Source organism: Phyllostomus discolor, chromosome 2 (assembly GCF_004126475.2).
Source record: "Phyllostomus discolor isolate MPI-MPIP mPhyDis1 chromosome 2, mPhyDis1.pri.v3, whole genome shotgun sequence".
NCBI lineage: Eukaryota > Metazoa > Chordata > Mammalia > Chiroptera > Phyllostomidae > Phyllostomus > Phyllostomus discolor.
In genome coordinates, this window is record NC_040904.2 from 3,603,036 (window position 1) to 3,629,860 (window position 26,825).

Genomic DNA, 26,825 nt, shown 5'->3' on the forward strand with positions numbered 1-26,825 from the left:
CGGCCACCTCCCTAGGGACTGGGTCAGGGCTCCTGCCTGCACGAGGCCCCTGCGGGGACCCAGTGACCACACTGTGTCACAGACTCGCTGTTGAACACTGGGCTGCCTTCCTGTTCCCGTGACCTATTTTGGGTCCGAGCATTTATCCCAGGCCCGGACCAAGCTGATTAGGTCGGTGCAGGTTCCGAGGCTCTTGCCAACCTCAGGAGCCACCTGGGACGATGGACCAGAGCTAGAAAACAAGACCGCCTTCGAGAACCGCCTCCTGTTGGACGGGCCGCCGGACGCCGGACCCGCTCTCTTTCTCGCCCTTTGTGACAAGCAGATCAACCCCAAACACCAGTCATCTGGAGGAAAATCCGCAGCGAGGGAGAAGCCAGCAAACAGCGTTTCTGCATGCAGAGAAACTCCACGTAACTGTTTTCCCACCCTCAGCCTCGGGAGGACGGAGAAGAGACAGCGGTCCCCCCTCCTCAACGCCGCACAACATCTGTGACCCGGAGGCTCCTCCGGAGAGACACGCCCTCAAGGCTGACCGACTTCCAGTTTGGAATTATCCAAACGCAACATTTTCCATTGCAATCGTTGGCCAACACATAATGCCACCTCTACAAAAATTTGGGGCTGCTAAATTTCCCGAAGTTCAGATGTTGTGTTTTTAAAAGTCGAGCTTCCCAGGGGGAGAAGAGGAACCGTCATTTAAGGGAAGTGGGAGGCTTGGCCTGAGCCTCAGACACCGAAGGGATGTGTTTAATTAGCCACGCAGGTCGGCGGCCCTGCCAGGAATGTGGCGGCTCCGCGCGGAGTGTGGCGTTTCGCTCCAGCTCCGCACAGAGCCACGTCTTGGGCACTCCGTTCAGAAGTAATTACCGTCCCCCTGGCACCCGGGGAGAAGGGAAGAAAGAAGTAACTGTACTCGTCGTGTGATTAAGTGGCAATTAGCAGCTAAGTGCCCTGCACCTCGCCGCATCAGCCGCCACCCGCCAAGCCCTCAGCCCTCCGGGTGTCGGATCCCAGTGCTTCAGGGCGGGGACCCTGGGGAGCACCCGCACCCGCTGGCGCAGGCCGCAAAGAGGCACAAATGAGCGGTTAAGGACGGGGACTCTCGGCCAAGCTGCCTGGGTTGCAAATGCAGCCCCAGCGCTTACCAATCTGCCAAGTTGGCCACGGTCCTGAAACCTCTCTGTATGTCAGGGTCCTCTTCGGCAACCCGGGGCGAGAACTGCTGCCATCACACAGCACGGGGAGCGTGAGGCTGAAGCGAGCTGACAGACACCGAGCATCGAAGGGACCTCCTAGAGGACAGCAAACCCTGGAAAAGGCTGGCGTTTCCCTGTGCTATTCAGTTGCTTCTCCTCCATGGGGCAGGAAGGGTTAAATCCCTTCTGCCATGCATCTCTTAAGGCTAGAAACGGTTAAAAAAAAATGCATCGTACTTCCACACGCAAGCACAACCGCAAACCCCTCGAGTGGCAGCCTGGCCCTTCAGTCACGAACTCCGGGTCATCCTGTACCCAAAGGACCACCTTGGTGGTTCCGAAATGTGCCACCGACAGAAGCCATTTCCAGGAAGCCATTTAACAGAACCGATAAACAGAAACGGTTTATCTCTCGCCGGAGGAGAACAGGGCTCTGGATCCAGACCAGACGGCCCAACACCTCAAGTCAGGAATGAACAAGGACCCGCCGAAGTGTGGCCGACAGGGCAGTGGGCGTGGCCGGCAGGGCGGTGGGCGTGGCCTACAGGGCGGTGGGCGTGGCTGGCTCCCGGTTACCCACGTCTGTGGCCAAATGCTGCTTCTTGGCTGGCTCTCAGCTGGCATATCTGTTCCCATAGTTACTGGGAAGGTGCTGCACGGATTGTTTCTAAAATTCACTTAAAACATAACCAGGTGATAAACCCGCAGTAAAGCCACAGAGGTTCTGGAAGGTGGCCTGTCTGCGGTGGCAGGGGCCTGCTTGTCTCCGTGTTCTGTGGACCCTGGCCCCGACCCCCCACCCAGCACGGCAGGGAGCTGCCCTGCCCAGGCCCCTGGCCAGCCATCCACTGGGAGGCAAGAGTCTCACTCTCCCCAGAACAGAACCTCCAGCGGTGCCCACGTCTCCCACCACTCAGCCCTCCACGCAGGGTTCTCAGCTCCGTCAGGAAGTCCCCGCCCTGGGGCCCAGGGGACAGCCCACCCTTACGATGCCCGCCCAGCCCAAGAGGAAGCAGTGACATGTTCTTACTGCTCATTGCTGACCGCCCTGTGGTTTCCTAGCTCCCTAGGGGGTAGGGGGAGGGGCAAAACTAGGTTCACAGTTGAGCATATGGAAACTAACAGAATAATAGCCCGGCTGGCGTAGCTCAGTGGATTGAGTGCGGGCTGCGAACCAAAGTGTCGCAGGTTCGATTCCCAGTCAGGGCACATGCCTGGGTTGCAGGCCATGACCCCCAGCAACCGCACATTGATGTTTCTCTCTCTCTCTCCCTTCCCTCTCTAAAAATAAATAAATAAAAACTTTAAAAAAAGAGAACAGAATAATTGATAAATAATAATGCAAAAATAAACTCTGTGTTTCACGTACTCACAACTGTACCCCCCCTTCCGCCCCAGCCTGCATTCCCTGGGCACCCCGCTGCCTTTATTAACCTCCCCCTGTCCCAAATTCCTAGACGGGACTTCAGTTCCTGAAGGAAGTGATGAGCCACCGCCTGAGGTAGGGGACCCTCCTGCTCCCCTGCGTCCGTGGGGAAGGCCCTGAGCAGGGACCACGAGCCCCGAGTCCTGGTCCCAGTTCTGCCACTAGCTGACCGTGTGACCAGCGGCATCCATCTCTGTGCCTCCGTTTCCTGGTCAGTAGGAAGGTGGACAGGTGCCCTCCTCAGTCACTTTCAGCGCTAGTGTTCTGGGATCAGGCCTGGTGACTCGTGTCGCCCGGCACTTCAGAGTGGGGGTGGGGAGAGGACAGACGGCATTGGTTCCCTTCCTGGGCTGGCTCAGGCAGTGGGCCGGCACACCATCTCACATCCGCGGCTGCAAGAGAACCAGGCGGTAGCCTCGGCTGTGCCAGTGAGCAAAGGAATCAGGTGGGGCGGGGCAGGGCGGGGTCCGCCTGGCTGCCCGTGTGCCCTACAGAAGTCCGTGATGATTCCCTGAGAAACTCACCAATACACGACCCCTCTCTGTTTGTGACCCCCCCCCCGCCCTTATGTTGGGCATTGAGGTGTAAAAGAATTTAGCACTCTAACTTTGCAAGATGAGGAGGACTGGTGAGCATGGTGCTACCCAAATTATCACGCCTCCAAATGAACACAGAGACACGGGACCATAAGCTTGAGCGCACGAGAGGCCTGGGGGCTCAGCCGGCACACTTCTGCCCTCCTCCTGTCCGCCAGACCAGCGGGCCTCACTCATTTCTTCTCACGCGGCGACGGGACCGGTGTGGGCCACGCCTGGTTCCCGGACCCTCCTGCTCCTCTCCGTTCAGCCCGAGGTGGCTCCTCTTGAACACTGACGCCTGACACTCACTCCGCGAGCCTCTGACTGGCGTCGGGCGACAGTTGCCATCCGCACACATCTAACCAGTTACCGGTCCATGTCCTCTACTGACAGAACGGAACACTGAACTGTAAGCCAGTAGGAATATAAGTGTGTCTGCACACGTCACACACACTCACACGCACACTCACTCAATCTTAAAGACATTTCCATGGTGAAAACTCTCCGATTTTTCCTCCCCACACAACACAGTCCTAAATGTCCGCTGAAGGAACCCACGTTCCTTTGACCCCTCGGTGCCCGTCAGAAAGACTGCTACATCCCTTTTATCCGCAGCCAGCACCGAAACACTCGTCCAACTGCACCATCCAACGTGGCGGCAGCCGCCACTGAGCGCCTGCGACTCGGTGGGTCCAGATCAGCGTGGGCCATAAATGTAAGGACCACACCAGATTCTGAAGCCTCAGTGAGACGGGGGAGGAGTATGAAATATCTCGGTAATCCTAAACACGTAATTCACATTCATGCCTCGCTCTCCCTGTCTACACCCACCTGCCCAGGGAGGTCACCGCCTCCTACTCAGGTCTCACCCGTGAGCCTCTGGGGAGCAGGCGGTGCCCGCGAGCTCCCGGGGCCCCCGCACCCAGGTCCAGCACGCACGGGGCTCTGGTAAACGCCGGCTGAGTGGACGAAGAACCGATCTGTGGCTATCGAGTGCCGCTTCATAATGAGCAGAAATCCGCCTCACTAACACCTGTGTCTCTGGTCCTTTATTCCGTGACCTCCACTAAGTGTGCCTTTCCACGACCCGTGCGGCACCCATGTGGGGGGCCTTCCCCTGCCTCCCCGCCTCACCCGCCGTGGTCTCCCTCGCACGTCCGCAGGCACCGCGCTGCACCTCCTCCGTTCAAACCCCCGCTCCTCCCAGGGCCAGTGCAAATGCAGCGCCCGCCCCCCCGAGAGCCTGCCCGGACTCCCCTGGGCAGCGGAGACCTCCCTCCCTCCCTCACTGCGGCCTGGGAGGCCCTCAGCCCCGGGACCGAGTGGGCTCCCACAGGAGCTGTGTTCCTCTTGCCGGTGGCGTAGGACTGACCCTCTGCTGGGTGTCCTCCCGTGTTTTTTACACCAATTGTCCTGTTTTACTGTGACATCTGGACTCTCCAGAGGACAGTCCTGCCCCGTAGAAGACATTCAACCCATAAACTCAAAGGAACTGTTGCGTGTTGTCGGAAAAACTCTGGGAATCGACCCAGATAAGAGGCCCCACCTGGGCCTGGAGTGACCCCCCAAGAGCGGGATCGAACGCCCCGCCGGCCCAAACCGAGTCCGGGGCCCCGGGGGCCCCTCTCCTGCACGAGGGGTGACCGGGCTTCGTGTGCCCCTGTGAGCCGCCCACGTCCGTGTTGGCATGACTTCCTCGTCGCCCTGTCGGGGAGTGAGACTCTCCTCTGACCAGGGCTGCATCTTCCTAAAAGCTCCTCCCGACTTCTTATTTCTGAAGAAGCTGGATCCATCTCCATATCTCCCTGCCATAATTGCCTCGGCCAATTTCTTCTAAAGGAATTAAAAATACAAATCTAATATTCTAATCGCATAATAGGATCATCTTGGCAGCCCGATCGATACCATCTCCCGCCGTCGATAACACGGCCCGGCTGCGTGGACGTCAGAGCCCACCGGTCTCACTTTATCACCGGCCCCGCGGCCCGTCCGCGTCGATGAGATGTGACATTTTATTAGTGGCCGTCCATCAATCAGCTCCAATTTGTGCCTCCCGGAGATGCACACTGGCATCTCGGCATCCCGTTGCCCCGGGCGCCAGACAACGCAGGGCAGAACCCTTCGTGTTTCCAAGGACCGAGTTAATGGCAGGGAGCGCCTGGCTGACAGCCACACATAGGGTTTTTCTTTTTCCCCGGCTATCACCCAACGTCAGTGGAAGCAAAGGGCCTACAGCCTGTCACCCCAAAGATTCCAAGCCTGTCAGGGGAGCGACAGGTCACTGCCACGGGCACAGGTCTGCACCTGGGAGGCCCTGGCTGGGAGATCCAGCTGGGCCAGTCCCCGAGGGGTCCCCTTGACCAAGGCTCGATGTCTCGGTCTCCCCTTTTACAAAATGAGGGTGCTCACCTAGGTTGAACGCAAAGGTCTCTTCCAACCTAAAATTTATTTTACTTCAAGAAGGGTGAACAGATCATATTCTGGGGAGCGAGGGTGGAGAATATTGTCAGTCTGCTTGAGAGAAGAAGCATCCTTACCACTTCTGGGCAATTTGCCAATTAACAGGAGCAACATCGCAATTAACACTTATCATGCAAATTTTATTTCCATTAAGCGGTGCTTTTCCAATAGATCTCCTCCACCTCTCCCCCTGGCTGAATTCTTCTTTCTGGTTTCCAGCGCCTTCCTGCTGTGACCCAAACCACCGTCACTCAGCTAACCCACTTCGGTCAGCGAGGGGCCTTGTGAGCACGCCGCCGACAGTCACAGAGCCTCATCTAGGACTACGCAATAAAACTCGAGGTTCCTATTACATCTGACTGTAGAGTGAGTTCATTTCAAACGGACAGGTCAAGGATTTTTGGATTCTTTGAGTGCCTTCCTAAAGTCAGGACAGCACACAGTAAAACCCCGAGTGTAAGTTACCTGGCCTTGCAGAGAGGAACTGTATGTATCTGTGGACTTCTTACATGTAAGTATAGGAAAACTTTTTTATTTGTATGATTATTCAATGAACAGTCGTCCATGACATGCTGGACACTGCGTACGGAGCATTCATGCATTTCCTTATTTGGGTGTCAAAGTGACACCAGGGGTGAGACTGGAATTACGTTCCCCAGAGGAAGAAACTGAGCCCGAAAGACAGTGAGACAGTGAGACACGTCCCCAGGAATTCCCAGGGGATGTGAAGGTGGCAGAAGACTCGAGAACTATTCATGAAACCAGGAAGAAGAGGAAAGGTCCCTGAAGGGTTGAGTCGGGGGATTTGGAGATAAGGAGGGAGGGCGGGGAGGGGAGCACAGACCAGTGAGCTCCGTATTGATCCCTGGCAGCACTCGAGAGAACCGATCACAACGGGCTGGTCTGTGAGCTCAGGGACAAGAAGCAGGGGCTGCCAAGAGGCCGCCAGCCCCGACAGGACAGGAGTCGTCCCAATCTAATCTCGTTTCCGCCCTGATAGGGTTATTAGGCCGGGTGGCGGCGGACCCGGATTTCAGCACGGTGCTTGACGGGAGAAACAGGGGTGGGCCTGGAGCGGGGTTAAGTGAATTTGTAACTGGCTGAACAAGCGCATCCAAAGTGTTGACTCATAGAGTGATGTCGCCCTGGAAAGTGGCCTGCGGCTGTCGCTCCTGGGGCCCTGGGCCCGGCCCTGTCATGCTGAGCAAGGGCGTCCGTGGCTTGGATCACGCAGTAGGAGGCTCGCTTGTTAGAGCCCTGAAGGACATGCATGTAAGAGGGATCGCTAACACAGCAAACAAGAGAACGGGGATCCACAATGCCATCACCCTGCCAGGAAGGAACATGGAGTCCTTTCACAGATTTCAAATTCAATGACACAGACAGGGTGCGAGGATCCGGGCTTAGGAGCAGCTCGAGGGGAGACCTGGCCCCAGCCACGAGGTGCTTCCCTGGCTTGTCGCAGCCAGTCACAAAACCCGAGGGACGCTGGACAACTCCAGCAGACGGCCAGGGCCCCCCCAAAAGTAGTTAGAGTCCTGCTACGCGGCAGGCTGGTGGACACCCAGGTTCAGGCCAGGCACCGCTTTGGACACACCAGGTAGGAAACGATTCCTAGGAGGGGAGCAACAGTGGAAGGCGTGGCTGCCACACTGGGTGAGGAAGCGTTGACGCGGTTGGTGATATTTACCCAAGGAGGGGCAGGGTGGCAAGCTCCCGCTGTCCGGGAAAGGAGAGGAAACACAAAGGCGAAGGGATTCACAGAAACTCAGAGAGAGTCTCAGGACAACCCAAACCCCGAGTTTCCAGGCTGGGCTGTTGGGGGAACCACTCCTCCCTGGAGTCAGAATTGCTCTGGGTGATTCAACGGGGCAAAATGTTTGCTATGGGGCAGACGTGTTGACAGCAGACTGGCCCCACGTGTAGCCCGCTGCTTAAATCTAACACATACACGCCAGCCAATTATTACTTCAAGGCGCTTTGCATCAGCAGGGAAGGCGTGATGGAAAAATAAAAATGACCGTGTGACACATCACTTAATATCTGAAGACACATGAGGAAGTAACCGACGCCAAGTAAACGGGACGGTGACTAGATTAAACCAGAGGCACAAAGAAAGAGCTGCGGGAGGAGAGTCGGTGGCCCTTCACTCTAAGCTGGGTTGGAGGGTGAGCGAAGATGGTGGGTGTCGGGCTGGCAGCCCGGCCCAGCCCAGCCCCAGGGACCTTCCCTGAGTCCCCACCCCTGCCCCCTGCTCCGCACTTCACCCCCTGAAACTCCACTTATCTGTGCTGTCAGTCCGACCAGATTTCACCTCTGCCCACGCCCAGCGATGGGCGGTTGAGATCTCCTTAACACGCCAACCTCCTGGTCACCCGCACTGATTCGAGGAGCCTGCCTCCGATCCTTCTGCGCCCCAGCCCTGCCCACTGTCGCACCAGACAGAGCCCTGGGACAGGGGGGCATTCCATCACTTGGGACGCCTAAGGTAACCTCGCCCCGGGAGAGTCATGGCATCGCCGTGGCCGTATTCTGTTGCTTAGAAACAGGCCGGAGGTCCCGCCCTCGTTCAAGAGGCGGGGATTACACCAGGTGGGTGTTCGAGGGCCCCTGGAAGGTCTGTCCGCCACAGGCGCCAAAGAGGGGTCAATGAGGCACCGAAGCAAGACGGAGAAAGGGGGCAGAGGCAAAGACGGACAGCGGCTCAGAGCTGGCTGGCCCTGGGGGCGGGGCTGCCAGGGGCGGGGCTGCCTGGGGGCGGGGCTTTCCTAGGGCGGGGCTGCCTGGGGCCATGCCCACCTGGGGGCGTGCCCCAGTACTCCTGCTCCCGCACAGGCAAATGTCTGGTTACCCTAGGAGGGGCACCAGCGGGCAGTTTAGGCACCAGGTAGTCCCCCTCTGAAGACTGAGCTGTTGGATAACTGAAACGACAGTGAATTTGTCCAGGCTCGAGCAGATTCGAGCCCAGCGGGATGGGCCGAGACGACGCTCAGCCAGGCATCCTGAGCGCCTCTCAGCTCGGGGAGCCCTTGGGCCCCGCTGGGCTCCAGTCACCCGCTGCGGTGGCTGACAGCTGCCGGGACGTGCAGCTCTCGGCCGTCACGCGGCCCGCAGCCTGTGGTTAAATAACGCCGTCCCCCCAGCCACACGCTTACGTACAGGAATTCCCAGGCACCACCAGCCGCTGAGGTGCAACATTGCATTCCCAGGGCTTCCCGCCCCGCGGGGCGCTCGGAGGCTGCTGCTGGCGCCTCCCCCGCAGCCCGCTCACAATGCAAGGTGTCACCGCCCCGCAGAACGGACCATTTAAAAATTAATCACCACGCTGTTTCATTCGGCAGTCAGGGATCCCGTTCTATTTTCTTCCTCTTCTTAAGACCTGCCCCTGGGGACCCCAGGGAAAGACTCTTGTGCTTTGTTATTTTCTGCATCTGTAAAGTGGTGTGAAAACGGCGCGGAAGAGAACCAACCCCCGCCATTTCCTCTGCCCGGCACAGCGCCCTCTCTGGGAGACGGTGTTGGCGACACCGGGTGACTGCCACAGACCCGTCGCTCTCCACGGCACTGACTTGCGTGCGGTAGGAATGGCTCTGCGGTGGACCACAGCGCCGTCCTCCAGTTCCCCCCAGGGTCACGGCCTTCATCACGAGACGGTGACACTTCCCCTAAAAACGTGGCAGCTCCTTGTCCAGACCTGGAGGGTGGGCTGTTGTTAAAACTTGCTCCAGGCAAGAGGATGAAGGGCAAGGGATGGACTGCCAACCCAAGGCCCAGGCACCGGAGGCCGTGCACACTGCCCCCTGCTGGGTCCCTGCAAAGACGCAGCCAGGCTGGCCTGCAGGAGGACGAGACACTTGCATGGAGCAGAGACTTGCCATCCCACCGGCTGCCACGCTGGACTGGCCAGGCCAGGCCAGGCCCTGCCAACCCAGCAGCTGGCCGCAGACACGTGAGTGAATCCAGCTGAGACTCGAAGAGCTGCCCCCCTAGGCCCCGCCCACACTGCCAACCCACAGATGCAGAATGAAACAAATGGCTCTCCTCTCCTGTCCCATTTGGGGGTGGTTTGCTTTGCAAAGGAAGGTGGCTGACACAGGCTTCCCAGTGCATCAGCCCTGAGGTCAGGGTGTCCAGTTTGAAAGGGCCCACCGCCTGGCTCATTCTGAAACACTCCGCACGCTGGCGGTTCTCTGTCTCTTTTTCCACTTGGTCTCATGGAAGCATCTCCCTGAGCCACCCGGACCTCGGGCTGAAATTGGGAGAGAGAGACCCCAGGGGACAGGCTGGGTTGCCGGGTGCTCCTTTCACAGAAGCCCTTGCACAGCACATTTCCTTTATTTTGTCCTTGGACGGCTGCCGTCAACTCTTTGTTTCAGGAGCTTCTGTCCTCCCAGAGAGCCATGGCAGCATTGATTTCGACCTGATTGCCGGTGAAATATTAAACCGCATTGATCTGAAATTCAGGATTAGTTGCAAGTTGGACACTCTGCATATTTTGAAGACGGGCAATTTTACCTCTTCTAGTTGAAGAGTGATTAGAGCTCCAGATACAGGTTTTTTTTGTGGACACGGGACTTCACATCAGCTTCCTTACTTTGCGCCCCCAACACTGTCAGAAGCGTGGAGTGCCTGACCAACACGGTCTTCCAGACGAGGCGTCCATACTGCTTGCTAACGGTGTGCCAGCACGAAAACCCACCTTCTCTCCAGCAACTACGCCCCGGAGGCTTTCACTGCGATTCCTCCACGTCCCCGAGCCCTCAACAAAACCTCATGAGCTGTGAGTAAACGTATCCTGCCCTGAGAAAGAGAGCGGTCGGAGTACTTTCAGGAAGCAGAGTTTATCATCGGTCTGCTGTTTCACTGAGAGCGCGTCACCGCGCCCAAGACTGTCTCAGAAGCTCAGGGCTCACCCCAGCCCAGGCTACGGCCAAAGGCCTTCCTCCCAGATGCTACCAGAAGACAGAGCGCCGCATTGCTGAAGTGAAATCTCTCAGGATGATGCGAGTCTCAGGACCCACCACGCGCTGTCCAAAAGCCAAGTTCATCTGAAGATGCAATGCCTGAGGAAGTGGCACGCAACGGAATACCTGTTTCTCGATTCCTAGCTCGTCCCTGCGTTACGTCCAAGCGTCCAGAAACACGCCCTCCTCGCTAAACACAAGTCACTGAACATCTTAAAGGAAACATATAAACAAACAGGAAACGTTGTTCCTTAACACAGATATCTTTGCGGAAGAGCTGGGGTCCCCTTCCAGACGGCCACCCGGGTGGCTCCGTCTGGGCCAAACACTGTTCCCTGCCCTCCCCGTTGACACTCACTGCTTAGACTTTCCCTTCCCGTCCCTGTCCCTGTCCCCATCCCAGAACTCTCCCCCCACCCCCACCCTAAGCCCTGACCTTCACTGCTCATCTCTAACTAGGATTCACCCAGGACCAGGCAAGATGCCCAAGCTGGCAGGCTGGGGAGTTCTGGGAGGACACCGGTGAGGGTGAGGCCCTGAGGGGACCCTCAGCACCCACCCACCCACCCTGCAGAGTGGTCTCGCTAAGCCCCCGTCTCCCCCTCCCCCGCACCGAAATCCGGGGCTAACAACTGAACCGAAGCGTGTGGAGACCAGGGTGGGAGGGCTGCTTCCGAAATGCGGCTGAGACGTCTCACATCCCCGCGCCCGATTTCTGCTCCCTTCCTCCAGAGGCGCCCGCCGCGCTAGTCTGAGTCCTTGAGGTTTTGGGGGCACAGGAACGCCCACCTCCCCGCTGGTCTCCAGGGGAAGCCCGGGACCCCGCCCCCGCCCCCGCCCGGCAGGTCTGCCGGGAAAAGGAGAAGGGGGGCAGCAGACCGGCCCGTCCACTGCTGTCTGCATCTCTGTCAACACGAGCGGACGAGTCAATTAAGAAAGTAAAAGCTCGGGAGGCTGTCACCGCTTGTTAGTCTCAACATGCAACACCGGGTGACCGCCTCCGCCCGCCGCCCGCCCACTCCGTGCTGCTGGCTGTCCGCGCATCCCTGCGTTCTCTTCCGACACGCAGACGGGAGAAATTCTCCAACAGTCGTCGAGATAGAACCACAGAAAGAGGACGTCCAGGAACCGACAGGATGTTGGCCTCCCCTCATGCGTTCTGGGGCATTTGGTCAGACAGGACCCGAAAATGCTACGGAAAGTAGATAATAATTATTCATCAGCGAGTGGGAATATTGACTGAAGAGGCAAAAAGTATACACAAAATTTGTAAAATGCTTAAAAATAGTTGGGCAGCTTTAAAATGCATTTCGCCGTCACCCTGCCAGGTGCCCGCTGTCCGGGAGCACACGTGTGTGTCTCCCCAGCACACGCTGGCCCACGCAGAGCAGGCCATTGGGAAACCATGGTGGAGACCAGTGAGCGCGGGTGACAGGCAGCCCTTGAACCCGAGCATCTGGGCTTGGGCATTTCAAAGACCCCACTCTGACAGAGTAGGTGATCGATATTTTTGACGGGAACTCGAGGTGGCTTTTATACTTTAGCGCCCTATTACTTTTTTTCACTTTTAAAAAATTAATGTATCAAGCCCTGGCTGGTGTGGTTCAGTGGACTGAGCACCTGCCTGTGAACCAGAGGGTTGCTGGTTCGATTCCCAGTCAGGGCACATGCCTGGGTTGTGAGCCAGGTCCCCAGTGCAGGACATGTGAGAGCAACCATGCATTGAGGTTTCTCCCCCTCTCTTTCTCCCTTCCCCTCTGTCTAAAAATAAATAAATAAGTTTAAAAAAATCTATGTATCAAGGTTCATTGAGACCTCGTGTGTCACAGCCTCAGCCCTAACACAAGACCAGTTGCAGGGCAGGGAGCCTAAAGCGACCTGCGTCCCAGCTGACTCCTGAAGACGCCCCAGAGCCGGGTGAAACGCCCGAAGGCAGAAACACCGGTGCTCCACCTGGGCGTGGGCGGGCAGCGCTGCCCAGCCCCCGCCGCACGCAGACCACCCCCAGCCCCAGCAGGGGGCTCATTCTGAGGCTAAACGAGCCTTGGTGACTGACCAAGGGGCGTGGCACTTACCACGCCGAGATCCCGACACCCACAGCTTTTGCACACATCCCAGAAAATTCTCGTGCCGGCGTGCTGTGCGCACCTCCGGCATTCAGGGCCCCGAGTGCCCCCTCACGTCCTCTGCGTGCACACCCAGGAACCGTGCCCTGGGGCACCCACTTCTGATGGGTCCATACTGGCCCCAGGAGATGAGAAGAGATTTCTGGTGGGGGTGGGGGGAACTTTCTCATTTTACATGTAACGCACAACACAGACACACAAATGGGACACGTACAGGTTTACCGACCGCCTGTGGTATAACTTCCCGGGAGAACAATTAGGGAAACAATGTTTTAAAAAGCCCTTCAGGGACTGGGCTACGGAGAAAAGTCCGAGAAACCCCGACCCAGACAATAATAGTTCACGGCCAAAGCCAGGAAGCCTTGGGAAACACTAGTAACAGTCTACATCTCGTCCTGGCTGGCGGTGCCGCGGCCGCGCTCACGCTGTGAAAACACCTGTGAGCTGTGTGTGTGTGTGTGTGTGTGTGTGTGTGAAAACAGCCATGATCTGCACGGCTGACTGTATACACGGCGTAGTTCACCAGGAGGGAAAAGTCTGCCGGTGGTCAGGACACGGGACCGGAGTTCCCACGCCTCCAGCTCAAGACGCTGCCGCACTGGGGTCAGGCGCGCAGACCCGGGTGACGGCCTGGGCTGTCTCCCAGCTGCCCCGTTTTCTGAGACCTTGGCAAGTGGCCGCCCGGTGAGCCTCCGTGTTTTCATCTGGGGAATGGGTTTGACGGCACACCCACCTCCAAGTGTCCCGGAGCACATGAGTTTGCTCGGGAAAGCGCTTCGGACAGGGTCTTGCACAGAGCGAGGGCCACACGAGCTCCGCTGTTGTGGTTTTACTGCAGTTCCCCCGTCTGTGTCCCCCCGACTTTAAGTTTCCGAAGACCAGGGGAGAAAATACCACGGATGCTCTCTCCCCGAGCCCTCGGCGTGGCGTCAGCAGCAGCTACGTGCTCCAGTGCTGTGGTTGGGGCTGTGGGATCATTTACTTTCTTGTGGCATTTTGATACAGTTCAGAATTATTGATCTTGGTTTCTGGGAACAATATGGTTACATATTAGATACTTTCAGGCCAAATTTGTTTTCTCCTAGAAAGAGGAGGGAAAGGGTCACAGCTCCCGGGGCCTTGACACACAGGGGACCCGTCAGCTGGGAGTCAGGAGCCCGGGCGGCCAGCTGCGGCGCCTCTGCCGGCCCCCAGCCGAGGGGCCTCACAAAAACCAAACTGAGTTCCCACACAGGCCTGGGCTCTGCCATCTGGACAACAAGAAGGGCTCTTCCCGTGGTGACTGATAATAGCAGCAGCGACGGCGACCTCACCTCTTGTGCCCGACGTGAGTTAAGGGGCTTGAGAGTTGCCAACCCCTTCAGTCCTCAGGACAGAGGCAGTCCTGCTATACCCCTTATGCAGCTGGGGAAACCGAGGCATGGGCGCCCCACGAATGGTAGCCGCTAGAGCCAGCCCCTGGCCCCCGCGCCTGCCTTCTCCACCATGACCCAGCGCTGCCGCCTGCCAGGCCAGCAGGCCCTACAGCACAGAGAATGCTTAGCGGACTTCCTCCGAAGCTCGGTGCGTGCTGCGCCTGGGGTCCTCGGGTCTCTGTGACATCACTGAAACCGCCCCTCGGCCCCTTTGAGGAGCAGTGGTGCCTGCCCCGAAACCTCCCCGCGTCCGGGCCAGCAGCCCACAGCCCGCTTGGGCTCGCGTTTCACCGGAGGCTGGTGTGGCACTCATGGTGTCCTGAGTCAGCTACTGTCATTTTATATGCCTTGTCCCAGCTCCCCAGACACACGACTGGTTCCTGACATCTTCCTCTGGAGCACATAGTAGGGCCTGTCAGTACCATCCCAAGTCCCAGCATTACTGCTCTGCGGGGCGTCCAGGGCCACTGCCATCTACAGACCCAGGCGAGGGGACGCAGGTGGGCAGGCAGAGGCCGGGGCTCCTTGCTCGTGGTGTGGGATCTGCGTGGACGGCAGCACAGTGCCCCGAGGCTGGCACAGAGTGGGGCCGCAGTTACTCAGGGCGGACACACAGTTAGGACACTCGGGGTTCACTGCTACAACAGGACATGAGAGCCGTGCATCAGGCACAGGCTGTGCTGCCACGGGAGCCCCCCGACAGGCCCCTCTCTCCCGGCCTCACGGGAGTGGCCCTGGAGACCCACCGCACCAGCCCCAGGTGCGCCCTTTTGAAATATCACTGGCTTTGTCTGGCCTTTGTTCCACTGACCGTGGACGTGGGTCCGTCCCTAGAAGAGCCAGAAACCCAGTGGATGGACTCGGAGTCCAGGATTGAAATTCCACGAGGCCTTTGGGCCGAGGGACATCCTTTATGCTGTGAGGTGACAGGGGCCCATGGCCTTCTTTGCTTCCTTCCAGGGGCTCCGTGGAAGCTCTGTCCGTGGGCGAGAACGTCGTCTCAGCTGCAGCCCCAAACACTGCGGCTGCGGAGGCAGACGGCTCACCGGCAGAGCCGAGGGGCCCACGATGAAAACGCCCCTCTTTGCAGGGGGCACCGGTGACAGGGGGCAGGCACGACCCCCAAGAGGCAGGCTCAGTTCGGGGCGAATACCGGCTGTGCTCACGCGAAGAGAGGCTGAGGTCTCTTTGCGTGTCTGGTGTGAGGCTCTGCGTCCGCACCAGACTGTTCACATCGGAGACAAATTTGAAGCACCTCAGGGTCGAGTCTGCAGGTCACCACCGTCTGGAAATGGCTACGGGACCCGCAGTAAACCAGAGGTGAAGGAGAAGAGAGAGAGGAGGGGGGCCTGTCCTGGCAGAAGCCGTGAAGGTGGGTGGTCCAGGAAGAAGGACCACGCTGCCAGGACAGAGCCGGAATGTGTTTGCTGCTGCTGCGGAAGCAGCTGCAGAAGCTCCTGGAAGCCCCGGAGAGGGAAGCAGGCTCTGTGCCCCGGGCCCCTAAGCAGGGGCCGCGCAGGTGCACCCACCTCTCCAGCACGCAGCAGTTTACCTGCATCACCCCCCCACCCCGAGCAACCGACCCTTGTCCAGTGTGGCGGGCGCCACGAGACTGAAGGTCAGCTAACACAGCCCCTCCCGAAGTGCGCGCCCTGTGGCGGCCCCTACCGGCGCCCGCCCGCGTCCTTTCCGCCCTTTTCCTCTCCGTGAACTCCTGCCCGGCTTCCAGCTTCCAGCGCCTGCCCGCGCCTGCCTGAGGCTCCCCGGGGCGTCGGACCCAGACCGGCTCGCAGACGCTGGGCTGGAGCGGACGGGAGGTGCCAGCCGCCGGGAGCGGCCCTCGCCCAGTGCCTGATGGGAGCTGTGGGTGCACGGACTGCAAGGTGGGAAAACGCTGGAGTTCAGCGCTGTTTCCCAGAGTTCCCGGGGCTATCGAGCTCTAGTTTCCCGCAAAAAAAAATAAATAAATAAATAAATAACCTGCGGAACTTGAATCATTGTCTCAGTCTGCTTCCAGGGAAACCCAGTCTTGGACGCATGTTACACACACACACACACACACACACACATGCACACACCTGTTCACAGAGGCTTCCGATCCGCACCGCATTCTTTGGCGGCACTCTCTCATTGGGTCTTCACATCACTTTGCTCTTGTTCCTACCACCCCATTGTATGCGTGAGGAAACCGCGCCTCAGAGAGGCTAGGAGATCACCCAGCGCCATTTACCAACTCACACCCACCTCGAGCTGCTTTGCATGCCTTTGGGCTTGTTTTGTTTTGTTTTGTTTCGTTTCTTGCCGTGCCACTGCTGCCCCAGGGAGGGGACGAGCACAGGCACACTTCTGAGGAGCTCACGCACCGTCAGCGTCTCTCGGCGGAAGCGCAGGCGGCTGTAAGGGCGGAGCCGACACCAGGACAACCTGCACGGCGAAACCAGTCCCTACCCATCCCCCGCAAGGCTTCCCCCATCACATCTACGTGTTTGATCAATGCAGGATGGCGGGTGGATGGCGGGTGGCCGGTGGATGGCCACCATCGGTCCACCGGGAGTGCCTAAGTCTGCTGCATCCTGGACAAGAACAGTGTGTTCAGCGTAGTTCGTACATAACCTATTTGCCTGTTTTGTGTCCTGGCGCCAAAAACATGCCCAAGGGTGTACATAAGAACGTCACCAATGGCGGGTATCCGCAGAAAAGGTTTGAAAGGTTTGAAACCTCCGATTGAAGGTTTCAATCGTGTGCCACAGGCCGGGTTGAATCCAGAAGCTGGTTACCCCTGGAATACTGGTTTTTCTGCCTAAATGAGAGGAAAACCCACCTGGGAAGCTTGTTTAAAACCCTGATTTCCGGCTATGAGTCCAAGGTCATGGTTAAACAGGAACCCGGGAGTCACGTAATAGCCTCAGGTAATTCTGAAGACCCCGCGGGGGCTGAGGCCCCAGGCCTGGGGAATGGCAGCCCCTCCCAGAGGCCTTTTCTTCTATTTTCAGTTTATCGTCGGGATTCGTGCGTCAGCGCCACAAGTGCACACACGCTGCATGAAGAGGGACTCCGAGTGGGATGTGAACGGCATCGCTCCCGCCCTGGGAAGAGCTGCCACTCAACCAGAGCATGAGGGGGAAACCCAGAATCCAGACCTTAGGGTGGGCGGGGAGGTCAGGGGCCAACACATAAATCCAACCCCGGCGGAGCGCCAGTCCCCCCTAATGCGGCCAACAGAGAGTGGTCCGGCTCTTGCCGGAACACTTCCCGGAGCAGGGAGCTCTCGACCTCCTGAAACTGCCCATTCATTTTTGAACAGTTTGGTTTCCAAGTGCTGCGCACTGAGGCCACAAAGATTACCCCGAACCCCTGGGTACCAGGCCCGCTCGCAGGATATTTACGACAAACGGAATGTCTGCTCTGAGACAGGTGCCCCACCCCCTCACTCCGGTAAGCGCCCTGTGATAGGGCCCCATAACTCTTACCATCCAGGAGGTGCCCTCCGGCCCTGCCTGTGAACCCCGCCTCCCAGCTGTGGTCTGATGAGAACCAGTGGAAAGGATCTATCCCAGCCTTTACCAAGGGCACTCCACCTCCATTATTGCCTGCTCAAATCACATTAGCGGACCTAGTAGCCAGCCACACCCTGTTGGGCCAAAACTCAGTTAAAACCTCAAAGTCTTTTTCCATTGGAAACCTCTCTGCGTGTGGCTGCCCATCCTGTCATGGGCACTCCTGGAGTAAAGCCACCCACGCAGGTCGTGAACCACCGAGCCGCTCGGCCTGCAGCCCGACCTCCCTCCACCTGCTCCACGTGGGAAGAGGCCCAAGGCTTCCTCAGCCCCTCGGTTCTATGGGTCTGTGCAGAGACATCAGGGCTCCCTGCCCCGCCCTGCACCCTGGAGGCACGGCATCAGGACCTTAGAGGAGGCTCTTGGTCCGGGGTCTAATCATTTCTGCTGAAAGATGCAGCGGATAAGACTTCATTTCTTTTTTTTTTCCTTAATATTTATTTATTTATTTATTTTTAGAGAGGGAAGGGAGGGAGAAAGAGAGAGAGAGAAACATCAATGTGCGGTTGCTGGGGGTCATGGCCTGCAACCCAGGCATGTACCCTGACTGGGAATCGAACCTGCGACACTTTGGTTCACAGATCGAGCTCAATCCACTGAGCTACGCCAGCCAGGGCTAAGACTTCATTTCCAAAGAGCGAAAAGTCCCTCTTCTGTGCTGACTCTGGACAACAGGGCCACACGGGGCTCTCTCGGAGCCCAGGGGTGGGGACCCGTGGGTGCAGGCTGAGCGTCTGTTGCTTTGAGAGAAGAGTGTGATCCACTTACATTCATTTGGATCTCCTGGCTTTATTTTTTTTTGTGTTTTTCCTTCTTTGCTGCCCTCTGCTCTGATTTTGTTTTTTATCCTTTTTTTCTTTCTATTCTTTTGAAATTACATTGTCTATATTTCTCTGCTTTCTTTACTATAGTGTTAAGTCCCTCAAATATCTTTTTCAGATTCTGATGCTAACCAGTAACTAGACTCTCCCAGCAGATAAGGGCCTTAGAACCCTTTACCTCCACTCCCACTTCTGCCTCTCACCCACCACAGTATTATCCAGGATTTTAATTCCTTCTCATTTCCAATACCCCCTCAAAATATTAACATTATTCTTATAGTAGATTTGCAAAATGTTTTTAAAGTTTTGCAACTTGCCCTTGGTCCTTCGTACCCACGGATGCCTCATAGCTTCCATCTCCTTCTTTCAATATTGTGTTGTGTTATTTGCCCTTCTGGGTAGGAAGTCCCTTAGATGTTTCCATGTTGGACAGAAAATATCTCTCTCCTCACTCATTGCAGAGCAGGGAGGCGGCCCTTCACACCGAGAGAGGGTCGAGAGGACGGACAAGAGGGGGAATGATGGTGAGACTCCCGACAGCCGTCCTGCTGGCGCCCCGGGTTCACAGACGCTGGGGAGCACGCCGCTGCCCCCGCCCCACCCCCACCTGGAATGATCACGTCATGGGAACTGGAGTGGGGACATGATGCGGGTAGTCGCCTTGCCCTCCCACCGAGAGAACAGTGTCCGTTCCCCCTCTGATGCCTGTTGCTGCCGATGGGAAGTCTGCTCATTCAAAGATGGCTGCCCCTTTGGGGTACACGTTTTACATGACTTACGCATTCTGTACTGTCATTGTGGTGCTTTAGGGGTGCACTCACGTCCCGCACATTCAGGCTTTGTGCTGCTGCTAACTGCTCTCATGGTTCTGCTTTATGGAAAACTCTCTGCCAATAGTTCTTTGACAATCGTTTCTTCCCATTCCTTCTCTTCCCATGTCCTTCTAGGACCTATATTTTGGACCTTCTCATGTTGTGCTTCTTGTCTCCATTTGTCTCACCTTTGCCACCTCTTTGCCTCTGTGAGCTGTATTCTGAATGGGTTTTTTTTTTTTTCAGCTTTATCCTCACAATTATTTTTCTTCATCTGCTTTAACCATCTCTTTCTCAAACCTGCCTGCTTTTCTTTCACCTTACATCACAACATCTGTTCTTCGCTTTTCCCTTTGAACGTCATCTAAATAACTGGCATTTTCAGAGTCCTGGGACGTGACTCTTCGCCGCCGGTGCTCTTCACACACTCCCCTCTGGCTGCGTCCGCTGACCCTCTCTCGGGGGGCGGCCGTCTGTGCGGGCTTCGGGACGGGTTAGCTCCCCGAGGAGGGTGAGAGCACACAAGTTGGCGTGTGCGAGACGTAAGCTCGCCTTTGGCGCGCGCTGGCTCCCACAGGAAGCCCACCTGTGTGCCCTGGGGTCCGGAGGCAACTCCCTGGGGACAGGCCAACTGCGGCTCCCGCAGGGCCTGCGGAGTTCCGGGCTGTCTGTGCATCCGTGTCCGGGCCAGACCTGCTCTCGGGGGGATTCCGTCCTGAGAGCCGGCTGCAAACCTGCCTTCTCTCTCCCGCTGAGCCGCTTGCGCTTCCTGCTTCCCTTCAAGTGACTGTCTCGTCACCCAAGGTTCCGAGCACCAAGCCCACATCTGACACTGGTGGGTGGAGTTTTAACCTGTTTCAAAGACAGGACGGTCCTCATCGCTGGGAGTCCAGTGTCATCTCTCACACCTGAGACCCTCGAAGCCTGCACGCCCCCCCAGTGCCCTGCTACAACCCAGGCCCACCGTAGACACCCCGTCCAGTGTCCCCAGGCCTCCTTCCGCTCCGGCGCTGGCTTCCTGTTCTGGCCCCTGGGGACCTTCCTGTCCAGCTCTGGAGCCCGCCTGCGGGCCTCGTGTTTATCTCGGGAGTACAGGGGACCCTTCCCAGTGACCTCAGCTGGCCACTTTAACCAGGTATTCAGGGCACCTTCAAAACTGTGCAGGAATTCATTCATGAGCAGCGCTTCCCCTCAGCCTTTCACTGCATGTCTTGCAGCCACCCGTCCCTGCACCCGCGTCCTGCAAGACCAAGCAGCTCCCTCTGCAGCAACACGACAGCGCCCCCGCTGGGGAGGCCTGACCTCGCAGGGAAGCTCCGCGTGGATGAGCAGGCTGGACACGCTCTCGGAAGACTCGCCTCGGTCTCTTCTGCGGGCTCCTCAAGGGTAAGGCGTCAGTGAGGGCCAAGGGGCGTTCCTGCCTCGTGCTCCTGGCCCAGAAGCGAAAGGGCTGGCGGCACGAGAGGCACCTGCAGCAGAGCCCCGAGCAGCGCGTGTAGGCAAAGCTCAACGCGCCCGAGGACGAGCCGTTCGATACCATGCGATAGAAATGTTAACTGCCGTATCGATTTTTTATTACGCTTGTATTGCCTGTTTAATTTTATTTTCCTGGCAGGAAATTTTTAAATCAAAAATCCGGTTACTGAAAAGCCCCATACGCCAACTGACACTGTTGAGCGTAGAGGAAAGGCACGCATTAGACCCCTCGGAGCGGCTCCCTCTTCCGCCACCACCGCCCCCCACCCACCCTCACCCACCGCCCCCCACCCACCCCCACCCTGCGCGCGTGCAAACTGAACGCTCCTTCGTTTCCAACGGAGAGTGGACACGCGTGACCTTCAGTTCCACAGAGGTTAACCTACTCTGATTAACTTTTCCATGTTATTCCATTAAATAAAAACAGTTTTGACACCCAGAGACTAAAGCATCCTAGAGATAATACAATCACCCCCGGCAATCATTCCAAATCGGATTGTAATAATTCATTTAGGTGACCATACATATTTGTTATGTGTAATATGAAACATCACAAAATGAAATCAATAGAAATGTTTCTTGTTAATGAAGATATACTGGGCTGTTATGTGTGGGCTGCGGACTCAATACCACAGAAATCTTATTTGTATTATAAATTTCAGGGTGTCCTGAGAGTTACAAATGAAGATAGCATTTCTTAAAGAAGCCATGGCTGGTCATTTAGAAAATTATATCATAAATTTTATGTCATTTCTTGGTCTTTCAAGGTCTTTGCCCAGCAATATCAACTTATAATTGAGGTAAAAATTCTGGCTGAGTGATTACATTCAACTATTTCAAATGAACTTTTACCCAAACTTCCATTTAAATTAGAGTTCAAAATATAATAATTTAGCTTGGGTAAGTTCTAAAGATGCAACCCCAGAATATCTTAGTGCCCATTTCCGGGCACGTCCTTCCTCCCCACGTGAGAACGGAAGACACGGGGGGGGGGGGCGGGGGCGGGGGGAGAAAGACGGGCTTGTGTACAGAGCTGTACACACACCGACCGACGCGACTCGGGCAGACCGCGCCAGGACGCGACCCTTAACTTCGCACACGAACATAACATCGTGTTACGTCACGTAGGCTAGTGCACATTTATGTACACACACAGGTAAATACAGGAAGGTGGTTTGAATTCTGTGGACAGCAAACTTGCAGTGTTGTAAAAGGCCCATTTTCAGAGTCCGTTCTTCAGGGTTTCGAACACGGTTCCAGGATGTTTCAGAGACACGGGTGGCAGATGCCGGCGCAGGGACGAGAACCAGGGCAGTCACGGCCGGGCTCCCGTGCTTCACCTCCCGGCAGACCTGCCCGCCCAAGGCCCACGGGCATGACGGACACCTGTGCCCGGTGACGAGCGAGGGTCATGAAACTCACGCAGGGCCGCTTGCAATGATCCACTGTCGTTCCAGGTAACAGAGTTTGCATCATTCCCAGCGAACGACGGGAGTCGTGTTTCTCCATCTTCTGTCCTTCTGTGGGTGCCCCCTCGCCCCCTTGACTGCTGAGCCTCTGGGGCCCCTCCCCCATATAATCGAACACGGGCCAGGGAAGCAGCTCCCTGGGCGGCTGTGCCCGAGTCCACGGCTTTCATCTGACCTCTGGCCCCACCTGCACCCCTCGCGAGCCGACGGGAAACGGTGCCCACTGCCATGCCCACGGAAGGGCCGTCTGAAGGGACAAGGGCTGGGCCGGGTTGGGCCCTGGCCTCCTGCTTTTTGGTGAATATTTTACATCAGGGCCCTGGGGCTCCGCACTGTTTTCTGACCCCCCCCCCACGCATGACACCCCCACGTTGCCTGGAGACCTTGGGCCCTGTGTCTGGATCCACCCGTGGCCCTCAGCCTCTCCGAGCCCTCCCGCAGACCTCGCCCTGGTCTTTCCTCCGCAGGCCCCCACCCCGCCCTTAACATCAGAAAGCGGGAGTCCGCATGTCCACCCTCCGCTCCTCCGACTCCATGCGCCCTTCGGGTCCGCCCCCTCCCCCTGACCGGGGGCTTCTGCTCCGTGCCGCCACAGATGTCCAGCCCCTGTCCAGTCTCCCCGACTCTGCCCGCATCCTGACGTCATGTCCCAGCTCCGCCCACCTGCAAAGAAGGGCAGTTCTCTGGGTCTGGGCCCCCATCCCCTCTCCAGCCCCCTGTCTCTCTCCTCCCCTCCTGCTCGAAGGAGCAGCTTCCACACACTTCTCCCTGCCTCTGCACCCCCTTCTTGTCCTGCCATCCTACTGCCCCCAGCCCCCAGCGCTGCTCGGGCAGGAGCCCCAGGACCCTGTCAAGCACCCGATCCCCTCGGAACAGGTCTGTCTGCATTTATCTCTGTCCCCCGTGGTCGTGAATTCCCATCGGGGCAGCAGCCTCATCACATAAACTCAAGAGACCCCAGGTCCGCCCTCGGCCGCTGTGTCTTCCTTCGTGAGAGGTACCTTTCCCCCCACCTGTTGTTGTTCCTACTTCAAGCATTCACAGAAGTTGAGAGAGCAGTGTGTATACCTGACTGTCTTCTTTTCTCAGCCCCTACCATCGTTCTGGGTGGTTTAATCCATTGCTTTATGTCCTCCCCCACCTGCCGTCAGGTTAACCACCAAATGTTTTCCACACCTGCCTCCTGACTGCAGGTCTCCAGCCACCCCGGCCACGCCGGCCCTGACGGGATGCCCGACATGCTGCTCAAACTCAACGACCTCTTCACCGCCCACCAACCGGCCTTCCTTTATCATTACTTGTGCCGGTGGTGCTCTGTCTCACCAGCCCAGCTGGACACACAGCCCCACTTCCGGCACAGTTCTGTGACCACATCTCAGAACCGTCTTTATACTCCATCCCCCCTCCCACGCTTCACACGCTTCGTACGGGATTAGGTGGGACGGTGTCCTCACCCGCCTGGCCCGCAGTCCTGCCCTGCCACCTCCCAGTCCAGCCTCTACCCACGGCCACACACGTTCTTTCTTTACACAGTTGAACCCTCCCGTGCCTCTTCCCTGCCTGCAAGGCACGGCACCTCCTTGAACTCACAGGGTCCAGACTGTGGCACGGGACACCAGCTGCTCCGGATCGGTCCTCAGCCCCATTCACAAACCCTCCATGCCTCCATGCTGGGTGGCCTGCCCTTCCGAGAACGCCACTCCTCTGGACTGCCCCCCGCCCTTGGCCACAGCGCTGTCTCTGGGTCTCCCCCCAAGACTCAGAGTCTTAGGCTGCTCTCTCCTCTGAGTGGCCTCGCCCAGGTCCCTGGTCAGGGACGGCACTGCTGCTCTGCAGATGCCTCTGTCACCGCTCCCACCGCGCCACTGCTGCCATTCACCCGTCTGTCCCCCGGACCCGTCCGTGTAGGTCTGGAAGCAGACACTGGCCTGAGCTCTGCGGGCCCAACGTGCTCAGTGAGCAGCCGGTGCACCCTGACCCAGGAACTTGTTTGTACGTGTAGCGAGGGTGTGCTGGGATTTGATACAAAGTCAGTGAAGCAGCGGAGAACTGCAGCAACCCCTCTAAGGGCAGAGTGGTCTCTATAAATTAGACAAACATTTAAAATCAACAGCCATAATTGCACGGCTTTAAAGCAAGTGGCGTTAGCACTGTGAATGACTCTCATGTCCGCCAGAGCTGTTACTTAGTAACTGGTAGACATACGTTTGGTCAAATGCTCCCTGCAGAGGCTGAACCCTCGTCTCATCGCAGGAAGCAGTGGTCGGACACCCATGCATGAGGGGGGCCGCCGCTGGCAAACCTTTGCCCTGGGCGTGACTCTGAAAGCGTTCACACCATGCAGCCCTGGGATCTCGAGCAGAACGGGGCCTGGCTGTTGGGGGCGGGGGGGGCGGGGAGAAGAGGAAGGAGGGCAGAATCTAAACTGAGGTGCCCCTGCCCCAAGTGCCTGAGAACTGGGGCCCCCTGCACCCCAGGGTCCAGGAAGGCAGAGGGTTCCCTTCCCCCGAATCACAGAACATGCGTGTACACCCCCCACTGCCTGCAGAATGGAGTCGCTGCATCGCCAGGCGGGCCTGTTTCTTCTTTAATTAGTAAGACTGAGCTCATGGCGTATTCAAAGTTGGAAGGCCATCGTGAATTCTCCAGAGAGAGATTCCCACGCAATCTGCTTCTTCTCTCTTTGTCCCCCCACCACATCCATTCCGTCCCCATCTCTTCCCCTGCCGACCTGGAGGCTGGCCCTGTGAACAATGCCAGCGTGCCTCCCTGCCCTGTGGCTTCTGGCTGGACTTGGGCCACAGGGACCCCTGGTAGCAGGTGGGGCTAGAGGAAAGGACGAGCAGGCCACTCCTCCCCCCACACCCTCTCTGCCAACCTGCTTGGCTTGCAGCCCCGACCTTCCCCAGGGAGGCGTCCCCCACAGGCCTCCTGCCCACCCCACTCGTTCAGACCGAAAGGGGCTAACAGATGTCCACTGAGGCTGCCCTTGGGCACCCCACCTTCCTGATTCCTTTACCCCCTGATCTTTCAAATAGGCCTGTCAGTGAGCCCCTGCAGTGGGCCATCTCGTCACACCAGGAGCCCCCTCACTTGTGAACAAAGCAGAACTGGGGAAACTCTTAAAAAGCCCCGGACAGATGTTTCTGAGCTGGCTGTCACTTTGCTCCACACGGGCACACACCCAGCACACCCTCCCCAGCGCACTCTGCACCGGTCGGGGCCGAAGGCACACCTTCTGCGACTCTGGCAAGCCCCAACTCTGCTGGGTGATGGGGAGCACAGGCAAAAAACTCCAACTCCCGGTCCCTGGCCTGCCGTGGACGGTCTGCCCAACGCCCAGCGTAGAGACAGGTCCCAGAGAAGCTACACCCAACTGCGCCCCAGGAACAGCGAGATGCTATCAGCTCGAGGTGGCCGTGCGAGGTTTGAGGGCGCAATTGGAGACCTCAAACCAGAAAGTGAGCTTTCCAGGGGGCCTTGGAAAGAAAGAAGTTACACAGACGACCCCCAGGGAAGGCAGGGTGCTCCTCACATGAGGTACGGCGGGGACAAAAGCGTGACGGTGGGGGGGGCAGCTCGCCCTGGGGGTCCCCACGTGGACGGACATGGTGCGGGGAGCGAGGCTGCGGGGGAAGAACTGCAGAGCGACCCCCAGAGGACTCGTGGCGCTGGACGGGACAGCAGGGCGCTTAGAGGAGGCTACGGCCACTTCCCCGGGTGCCCCACGCGCGGAAGGCGGGGACGATGAGATGTCTCGGGCGTCGGAGGTACTCCGCCTGAATTATTTCTGATCTATTGGCACGTTTCTTTATGATCTACTAAAAAATTAAATGTTTCATTCGTCTATTGTCTTCAGCGGGAGCAAGTTGCCAGCCCAGATTATGAATGATGTCAGATCCTGTATTACTAAAACAAATGCGTCAAGGTTCCATCTCTGATGACAAAAAGAGAGTCATTTGTTTCAATCACGGAGGACAACCTTATTAAACATTGCCCACGAACTGCCAGGCGGGCCGGCCACCGACGCACGGCCGCGGGACAAATGGAGCCCCGAGGACTGTCAATCTTCAGGCGGTGTCACTGCCCCCAAATAATAAACTTAGAGGGAGATAAATCTGTTCTGACGTGGACACTTTAGCTTCTTAATTCCGGAGTCTTTCGCATTCAGCATTTTCATAATCCTTTCATGTAGCAAGCGAGCTGTCTGGCAGCCGCAGGAAGGATGGGGTAAGACGGTCTCATCTGCCTATAAACCTCATACAGACTCATAGAAACAGATTTAACCTTTCAGGAGAGTCGCTTCGTCACGCAAATAAAAAGCCTTAAAAGTGTTTATCTCTTTTGGCGCGGTGATTCTCCGTCCCCGTCTGAGGAAGTCATCTGGGTGGCGGAAAAGGCATCAGCTCTCAAATGTCCGTAAACGAGGGAGCCCACCAGTGTCCCACAGGGAGGGGCGTGACTCAGCAAGGCAGGCACCAGCCCGAGGGAGAATCGCTTGTGGCAAGTGACACACACACTT